The sequence below is a fragment of the Physeter macrocephalus genome, chromosome 8 (genome assembly GCF_002837175.3).
Source record: "Physeter macrocephalus isolate SW-GA chromosome 8, ASM283717v5, whole genome shotgun sequence".
Taxonomy (NCBI): domain Eukaryota; kingdom Metazoa; phylum Chordata; class Mammalia; order Artiodactyla; family Physeteridae; genus Physeter; species Physeter macrocephalus.
In genome coordinates, this window is record NC_041221.1 from 140,264,527 (window position 1) to 140,274,289 (window position 9,763).

At 39.1% G+C, this 9,763-nt stretch overlaps 1 pseudogene; it reads right to left on the reverse strand.

The window, feature by feature from the left end:
• The window catches only part of LOC102992083 (nicotinamide phosphoribosyltransferase-like), a 10,531-nt pseudogene extending 7,332 nt beyond the window's left edge, over positions 1 to 3,199 (reverse strand).
• Between the last annotated feature and the right edge of the window lie 6,564 nt (positions 3,200 to 9,763).

Below are 9,763 nucleotides of genomic sequence, written 5' to 3' on the forward strand. Positions count from 1 at the left end.
TTTTTCTTTGTATGTAATTTTTGATAGTTTGATAATATGTGTTTTGGCATGTTTCTCCTTGGATTTATTGTGTATGGGACTCTCTGCACTTCCTGCACTTGATGGACTGTTTCTTTTCGCATGTTAGGGAAGTTTTCAACTATAATCTCTTCATATATTTTCTCAGTCCCTTTTTTTTTTCTCTTCTTCTTCTGGGACCCCTATAATTTGAATGTTTGTGCATTTAATGTTGTCCCAGAGGTCTCTGAGAACGTTCTCAATTCTTTTCATTCTTTTTTCTTTATTCTGCTCTGTGGTAGTTATTTCCACTATTTTATCTTCCTTTATCTTAAGGTCACTTATCCATTCTTCTGCCTCAGTTATTCTGCTATGGCTTCCTTCTAGAGAATTTTTAATTTCATTTATTATTCTGTTCATCATTGTTTGTTTGCTCTTTAGTTCTTCTAGTCCTTGTTAAACGTTTCTCGTATTTTCTCTATTCTATTTCCAAGATTTTGGATCATCTTTACTATCATTACTCTGAATTCTTTTTCTGGTGGACTGCCTATTTCCTCTTCATTTGTTTGTTCTGGTGAGTTTTTGCCTTCTTCATTCATCTGCTGTGTGTTTCTCTGTCTTCTCATTTTGTTTAACTTACTGTGTTGGGGGTCTCCTTTTCACAGGCTGTACGTTCGTAGTTCCAGTGGTTTTTGGTGTCTGCCCCCAGTGACTTAGTTTGGTTCAGTGGGTTGTGTAGGCTTCCTGGTGGAGGGGACCTGTGCCTGTGTTCTGGTCGATGAGGGTGGATCTTGGCTTTCTGGTGGGCAGGACCACAACCCATGGTGTGTTTTGGGGTGTCTGTACCTTATTATGATTTCAGGCAGCCTCTCTGCTAATGGGTGGGGTTGTGTTCCTGTCTTGCTAGTTGTTTGGCCAACGGTGTCCCGCACTGTAGCTTGCTTCTCGTTGAGTGGAGCTGGGTCTTTGCGCTGAGAAGGAGATCTTGGAAGAGCTTTTGCCATTTATATTACATCGGGCCAGGAGGTCTCTGGTGGAGCAATGTCCTGAACTCAGGTCTCTCACTTCAGAGACTCAGGCCTGACACCTGGCTGGCGCACCAAGACCCTGTCAGCCACACAGCTGAGAATAAAAGGGAAAAAAGAAAGAAAGAAAAAAAAAAAGAAGAAAAATAAAATGAAATAAAATAAAAGTTTTTAAAATAAAAAATATTATTAAAAATAAAAAAATTAAAAAGTAATAAACAAAAAAGGAAAGAAAGAAGAGAGCCATCAATCCAAAAAAAACCAAATTCACCAGTGATACAAGCACTAAAAACTATACACACAAAAAAGAAAAGATGGACAGACAGAACCCTAGGTAATTTGTAAAAGCAAAGGTATATAGGCAAAATTACACCAAGAAGCATACACATACACACACAAAAGGAGAAAAAGGAAAGAAAAAATATATATATAGATATATTTAAAAAAAGGAAGAGAGCTACGAAATCAATCAACAAATCTACCAATGATAATCTCTAAATACTAAACTAAGATAAACATAAAACCAGAAACAAATTAGATGCAGAAAGCAAACCCCAAGTCTACAGTTGCTCCCAAAGTCCACCGCCTCAATTTTGGGATGATTCCTTGTCTATTCAGGTATTCTAGAGATGCAGGGTACATCAAGTTGATTGTGGAGATTTAATCCGCTGCTCCTGAGGCTGCTGGGAGAGATTTCCCTTTCTCTTCTTTGTTCGCACAGCTCCTGGGGTTCAGCTTTGGATTTGGCCCCGCCTCTCCATGTAGGTCACCCTCTGGGGTCTCTTCTTTGCCCAGACAGGACGGGGTTAAAGGAGCAGCTCATTAGGGGCCTCTGGCTCACTCAGGCTGGGGGAAGGAGGGATACGGAATGCGGGGTGAGCCTGCGGTGGCTGAGGCCAACATGACATTGCAACAACCTGAGGCATGCCTTGTGTTTTCCCGGGTAAGTTGTCCATGGTTCACGGGACCCTGGCAGTGGCGGGCTTCACAGGCTCCTGGGTGGGGAGGTTTGGATAGTGACCTGTGCTTGCACACAGGCTTCTTGGTGGCGGCAGCAGCGGCCTTAGCTGTTCATGCCCGTTTCTGGTGTCTGTGCTGATAGCCGTGGCTCACGGCCTTCTCTGGAACTTGTTTGCGTGGTGCTCTGAATCCCCTCCCCTCTAGCACTCGGGTACAATGTTCTCTTGTCCCTTAGGCAGTTCCAGACTTTTTCCTGGACTCCCTCCTGGCTAGCTGTGGCACACTATCCCCCTTCAGGCTGTGTTGACACAGCAAACCCCATTCCTCTCCCTGGGATCTGATCTCTGAAGCTGGAGCCTCAGCTCCCAGCCCCCACCTTCCCCTCGGGTGAGCAGACAAGCCTCTCATGCTGGTCAGTGCTGGTCAGCATCAATCCTCTGTGCGGGACTCTCTCTGCTTTGCCCTCTGCACCCCTGTTGCTTTGCTCTCCTCCATGGCTCTGAAGCTTACCCTCCCGTCCCACCCCTCGTCTCCACCAGTGAAGGGGCGGAGTGTGTGGAAACATTTCCTCCTTCACAGCTGCCTCCCAGAGGTGCAGGTCCCATCCCTATTCTTTTGTCTCTGTTTTTCCTTTTTTCTTTTGCCCTATCCAGGTATGTGGGGAGTTTCTTGGTTTTTTGGGAAATCTGAGGTCTTCTGCTAGCATGCAGTAGGTGTTCTGTAGGAGTTGTTTCCCATGTAGATGTCATTTTGATGTATTTGTGGGGAAGATAGTGATCTCCACGTCTTACTCCTGTGCCATCTTGAAGGTCCCCCCTCCATAGTATTTGTAATTAAACCAATTCCTGCTACTCAATCTTTTCCTTTGAAATTAACCAAGTGAGCAGAGGCTCCAATGCCAGCAGTCTCTTAAAAAGAGACTCCTCTGTAGCGCAAATCATGTAACTTACATACAGGACCATCTAGGTTATTGGAAGTTTCTAATAAATATTTGGCCAATATTTTCTTCTGCTCTCTAGTATTTGTGACCACTGTGATTGGATATTAGGACTGAACAAGAATAGTCTCAATCCAGTTTGTTAGCAAGTAACACTCTGTGTTTTCTACTCTGAAGAGAAACTTCCTCTGAGAATGACAGAGCCTGCAGGAGCAGCTTTTATTTCTATTGGAAGATGTCCATCATATTTCTCAAGAACGTAGTTATATCCCTTTTCATAAAGACATCATCTGGAAAGTTCATTAATCATTTATTCTGCAATGTCTATTCTGCTCTTCATCTCATCTAGTGAATTTTTTATTTAAGCCCTTGTAATTTTCATCTTTATAAGTTTGATTTAGGTCTTTTTTATATCTTCCATGCTTCTACTTAGCACACCCAGTCTTTCTTCCAATGTGCTAACTCTGGAGTATCTGGAGTGCTGGTAACGTTCTATTTCTTAACCTGGCTGGGGGATACTTGGTGTTTGCTTTACATTATTTGGTAAATTTTACATTGATGTTTTTCATACTTTTCTACATGTATATTATATTTCAAAATGGAAATTAGATGGTCCAAGGAATCATATTAGCTCCACAAACATTCAAAATCCAACCGGTTACCACAAACTTCACCACTACTACCCTGATCCATGCCTCCATCATTCATAAACTTGTTAACAGCAAAACCCAACCCAGCAGACTTCCTTCTGCTCTTGTCCGTTATAGTCTACTTTCAGCTCAATGGCTAATGTCTTTCTTTTGAAATACAGGTTCAGTGATGTCATCGTCTGCTCAAATCCCAATGGCTTCCTATCTCAATCAGAGTCAAAGTCAAACTTTTTATGGTTTACAAAGCCTTAGATGATCGGGCATCCTCTTATCTCTCTTTCTTAACATTTGTTTCCTCTATGTTAGCCATCCATTCTTCTAACTTACTGGGCACTCACTTGCTTCAGAAATATTGAACTTACAATTTTCTCTGCCTACAATGCTCTTTGCACTGATACCCCCATGGCTCACTTCTTTATCTTCATCAAATCTACATTCAGATTGTATCTTCTCGGTTGGACTTTCCTGATCTTATTTAAGTCAATCTCCTTTCACCAGCACCACTGTTCCCTTCTCCCTTCCTTCCTTCCTTCCTTCCTTCCTTCCTTTCTTTCTTTCTCTTTCTTTCTCTCTCTCTCTCTCTTTCTTTCTTTCTTTCTCTCTCTTTCTTTCTTTCTTTTTTTCATAGTACTCATCACCATCTATCATACTTCATATTCATTTAATCTTTGTCTGTCTTCCTCAAACTAAACATGAACTCTGCAAGGGAAATAATTTTTAACACTTTTTTTAAAAAAAAATCATTGCTGGGCTTCCCTGGTGGCGCAGTGGTTGCGCGTCCGCCTGCCGATGCAGGGGAACTGGGTTCGCGCCCCGGTCTGGGAGGATCCCACGTGCCGCGGAACAGCTGGGCCCATGAGCCATGGCCGCTGAGCCTGCGCGTCCGGAGCCTGTGCTCCGCAATGGGAGAGATCACAACAGAGGGAGGCCCGCATACCACAAAAAAAAAAAAAAAAAAAAAAAATCTTTGCTTGAAGCTTCAGTGCCTCTATCAGTATCTCATACACATGAAGTATGTACTCAATAAATATTTATTGAATAAACACACTTAAACCATTATTTTCTACTTTCGGGTAATTTTTCCTCCTTGAAATTAAAAAAAAAACAAAGCCTCCATTGTTTATTTCAGTGGTGCATACATAATGTGCAATGATAGCTGTTTGTTGAATGAATGACTCTGTGCCTTGCTAGGGGCAGTGTAGTCCTGTTATCCTAATGGTTACAGATGGAGTGTAGGAGTATGCACTCTGACAGTCTATTCTTGGCTCTTTCTCTGATTGCATTCAACATACATGAATATTCATTAACTGTTTATTTTGGGACCTAAATATCAAATACCCATCTAGTAAACATGTGTGTATGGAAAACACTGGACAAGCCACTGCAGATTAAAATAAAGACCACGTTTTCTTCCAGGCTCCCAAAATATGCCTGCAAAATGAAATGTGTCCCTGCATTCTACGGTGTGCTGCTAAACGTACATTTGCATATGCAGATGCAAGATTCTGCCAGCAGATCAGTTAATTGCCAATACACAGCGGCCACTGAGGACATATTTACTTCTCTTGTAAAGGCCAGTACATTTGTGTGAGCCACAAATGACATGCATGCTGTTGGATTTGCAGGAATGGTTTCGGAGATTGGAAATGATTACCTCTTAGCTCAAATAGATTAGGGAGCTGTTGCTGTCAGTTCTAAAAGCCCCTGCGTTCTCAAATAGAAAATACCACATGTTTTCCATGAAAATATGCTGCTGGTCAGAAGAAATCTACTTCTGTGCCTCAACCCTGGCATGTTTGGATTGGCAGCCCTCGCTCACCCATCTTTAATTAAACCTAGAAGAGTGTTGAAGGCCAGGGAAGGACCCACATGCTCTTGCCTGGCTGTGGTGCTGGCCAGTCTTGACGCTACTCCAGAGAGTGAAAGTCTCTCTGAAATACAGTGGCCGGCCCTGCAAACAGGACTTATGAGTAGACTGATCAATGCAGAGCCTAACAGAACTAATATTTCCCATACTGTGGGGATCTATTTAAAGTATTTGCAAAATGTTATAGTAGGCATCTGATCTAATATCACCACTTTACAGATGGGATAATACAGGCCCAGAAAGGTGAAGTAACTTGTCCAAAGTCACAGAACTTATTACTTGCAGGGTGGAATTAAGACCCAGGTCACCTGACTTCTGATACCACGGTCTTTCTACTGTATTATTCTCACAGTCATGAGCCTCCTGTTAGCCACACTTGATCTCAAATACTGGCATTTTTGAAAAGTCACGCTTGGAGCAAATTTAAAATGTAGATCTTTGGAACCTGCTTTCCAGAGATTTGGAAAGTGAATAAAAGAGCATAGGAATTGTGTTTTACCACATACCAGGTGAATCTGATAGAGATAGCATCAGGCCACAAGTTGAGAAATTCTGGTGTCTGTCAGGGATCATTAGGGAGAATGTATAGTATATAGATTAGCATCATCACTGCAGAGCCAAAAGACCTGTATGTATAATCTCTAACCATGTACATTTGAATGAGTTCATTATTCAGCCCTCTCTGTGTGTCAGTTATCCTACCTGTGAAATGGGAACTCACTGGGCTATTATGAGAATTATATACATATAATTGTGTGCATCTGTGTAGCACAGTGTGTCTGGTACATAGTAAGTGCTTAATAAATGTTGGCTGTGGTTATTAATAAAGTTCTGGTCATATACTTTATGCTTTTAAATATTCCTTAAGCAGTGCATGGTATTATTGGTATTTTGAGAGAGTAACTAAGTCATTTCCCAATTTCATATATACATACATATATATATATACACACACACACATACATACAAAAATATAATATGTATATGTAAATATATACATGCTATATATAACATACTATGTGTAAAACTATATTTTTTCTTTGGCTATATCCTAGTCTCCTTATTGCTTCTTTCTCAGTCCCACCAAATCTATAATAGAAAATGCCTGTCTAAGGGAGCAGGTATGATATCAATGAGATTATTCATCTATTCTTTAAAATGTTATTTTCTCTTTCCTTCCAATGGGCCTTAACTAAAATGGCCAATTGCATTCAACAAGCCTGGTGAGAACTCAAATTTCTGATTGAAAGGAAATATGTTTAAGTAATTTAGACCTTTCAGCATGCTTATTCCCACCTGGGCTAGAGGTCTTTCAGTCCAGTGAGCTTGTCAAGTGTAGTGAAAATATACTCAACCCAGGTTGTCATTTATATGTATAAGCTTACAGGCTGCTGAAAAAGTCTACCAAGAGATAAAATAAATAAGTGCCTCAAATCATCCAAAATGGTGACTTGAGTGGTAGTTTATCATCAATTGTTTAAAATAACTTGATTGCAAAGATTCTGAGGATAGATAGTGGAAATAAACTCAAATGTGACGTGACAGCTATGTCAAGAAAAATGGAGATGGATGTCAGAGAATTCCAAGTGGCTTTTGGGCTAGCTGAGTGCTTTAGAGAGCACAGATCATCTAGGAACCTCACACTCTGTGACTGACTTTAAGCTGTTGTCATTAAAATGTATTGGGCATGGCAAACAGTTAGCTTGGCTACAGTAATGTGTCCTATTATTGAAAATGGCCCTAAACATCACATTCTAGTTGGTGGTGATAGTGGTAGTGATTCCAATATTAGTAGTGGTGTGGAGGGTCGCTATTTTTTTTCTTCTAAAAATCTAGATAGTTAGCATAGCACACTGGATGAAAGTGGAAACTTAGAGTTGAATGAGACCAAGGTTTGAATCCAGTTTGGTACTTCCTAGCTGTGTGATGTTGGACAATTGTTTGGAATCTTTAAATTTCAGTTTTCTCATCTATCACACAAGAACAAATCACTGACCTTAAAGGGTTGCTTATATGATTACATTAATTTATATAAATATATGTGAAATATTTAATATGTAATCTAATTAGGTAAAGTACCTGAATCATAGAAGATCAATAAATTCTTTCCCCTTCATAGTAGCATTAGTGGTAATAAAAGTATTAGAAGGAGTAGGGTTTTTTTGAATGATGTAGCCTAATTCTAGTTGAATCTGCCATCTAAACCTAATATTTAGGTTGTTTGAATGACATCCTACTCAAAAATGAATTTTCCCAATGGAAATGAATAAATGATGAAAAAGTCTAAGAAGAAGGAAGAGATTCAGAATAGTCCAAGTTATTTTAAACATATAATGAAGACAAACAGAATTAACATGCCAGAGCCTAGGCAATATAGGAATGTATCTTAGATCTGTATTTATTATTACACATTTAGGGTAGTAGGAGATAAAGCGTCCATCAGAATCTGCTTAAAAACAAATAATAAACTGCAAACATTTTTATTCATTGTTAAAAGTGTTAAATGCCAAGACCTTGAGCAGAATTCTAAGATTACTAAATTGCATCAACTTCTCCTTAGATCGGTGAAATGTGAAAAGGCACAGGTTCCCACAGGTAGGGTAAGCCTTCAGGAGTGAATTCACCTTCCTCTTGGGGGTCCTATTGTCCTGTGATGCAGCCTCATTTGTACCCATAAAACTTAGGTTTCTGGAAGGAGCCCATGAGCTTATTTAAACTGAAATGTGAGTGACTATTATTGCTTTGTAAATTCTCTTCTCAAGGAAATATTTTTGCAGGATTGAAGAGGAATAAATCTCTAGTTTTAGGATGCCAAATATTAGCAAGTAGATGACGGGCAAAGGAATAGGTATCTTTTTGGTTACGGTAATCATATTTTTAAATTAGTTCTTTGCTCTATCTATGGAAAAGTCACATTCATTGAGAATAATTTGGAATATACAAAAAACCAACAAAAATGAAAATGTATCACCTGTATATTTAACACTCAGACTTAAGAATTGTCTTATTAAGTATTCAGTGCATACAATTTCAAACTTTTTTATAGTCATTTTCACATGCAGGCACAGAAGTGGTATTCCATATATGTATTTACAAAATGTTCTTATATAGTGACTATTTCCATTTCATTATATTTTGACATCCTGATTTTAATAGCTGCAAGTTATTTCATCATATAGATGGACCTTACCATTTTTAACCTGTGTTCTATGGTTCTAAGTTTTTGCTTCTCAGAGCCAAATAGAGATTAATATTCTTGTAGATTAAACCTTTCAGAGTTTCATGATTAATTTCTTAAAGTTCTAGAAATAAAATGCCTGGATCAAACTGTATGCAAATTTTTGAGCTATAATTATATATTAATAAAGTTACAGTTATTATCAAATTTAAAGAGAATCAGCACTTTCCCTTACTCTCACTATCACTGGTATCATTATTAAAAGCAATTGAGTACACATACAGAATTGCAGCACATATTTCACTTAAATGTATGAACAACCCACCCCAATGATGGGATATCATTGCTTACTCTTTTGAAAAATTATTCTAGTCTCCTATTTTGTTTCCAGCTATGCACATATCATAGCTAGGGTTAACAGCTCTGAACATCTGAAAGCTTGATAAGAGAACCGTAAGAGGGTGGTGAAGTAAGCATGCTTATATTTTCTCTCCAAACTAACAAAGACATAATTTAACAATTTCTGAGGGCCAACGCAATGACACAACCCAGTGGGTTTCCTTTATAAAGGAAACAGCACATGTATGTATCTTTCTATTTTAACAAGGCAAAAAACACATACAAATAATGTCGTGATGGTGCTAGAATTGGAATGATTCAAAGATTGTGCCTGTACCAAATGTCAGTATGTACAAAAAAATCCAATCATTGTCATAATCAGATAAGGCTTCTTTCTCCCTATGGACAGTAGGTTTTTTTTTTTTAACATCTTGATTGGAGTATAACTGTTTTACAATTGTGTGTTAGTTTCTGCTTTACAACAAAGTGAATCAGTTATACATATACATATGTTCCCGTAGCTCTTCCTTCTTGCATCTCCCTCCCTTCCACCCTCCCTATCCCACCCCTCTAGTTGGTCACAAACCACCTAGCCGATCTCCCTGTGCTATGTGGCTGCTTCCCACTAGCTATCTATTTTACATTTGATAGTGTATATATGTCCATGCCACTCTCTCACTTCATCACAGCTTACCCTTCCCCCTCCCCATATCCTCAAGTCAATGCTCTAGTAGGTCTGTGTTTTATTCCTGTCCTACCCCTAGTCTCTTCTTGACATTTTTTTTTCTTAGATTCCATATATATGTGTTA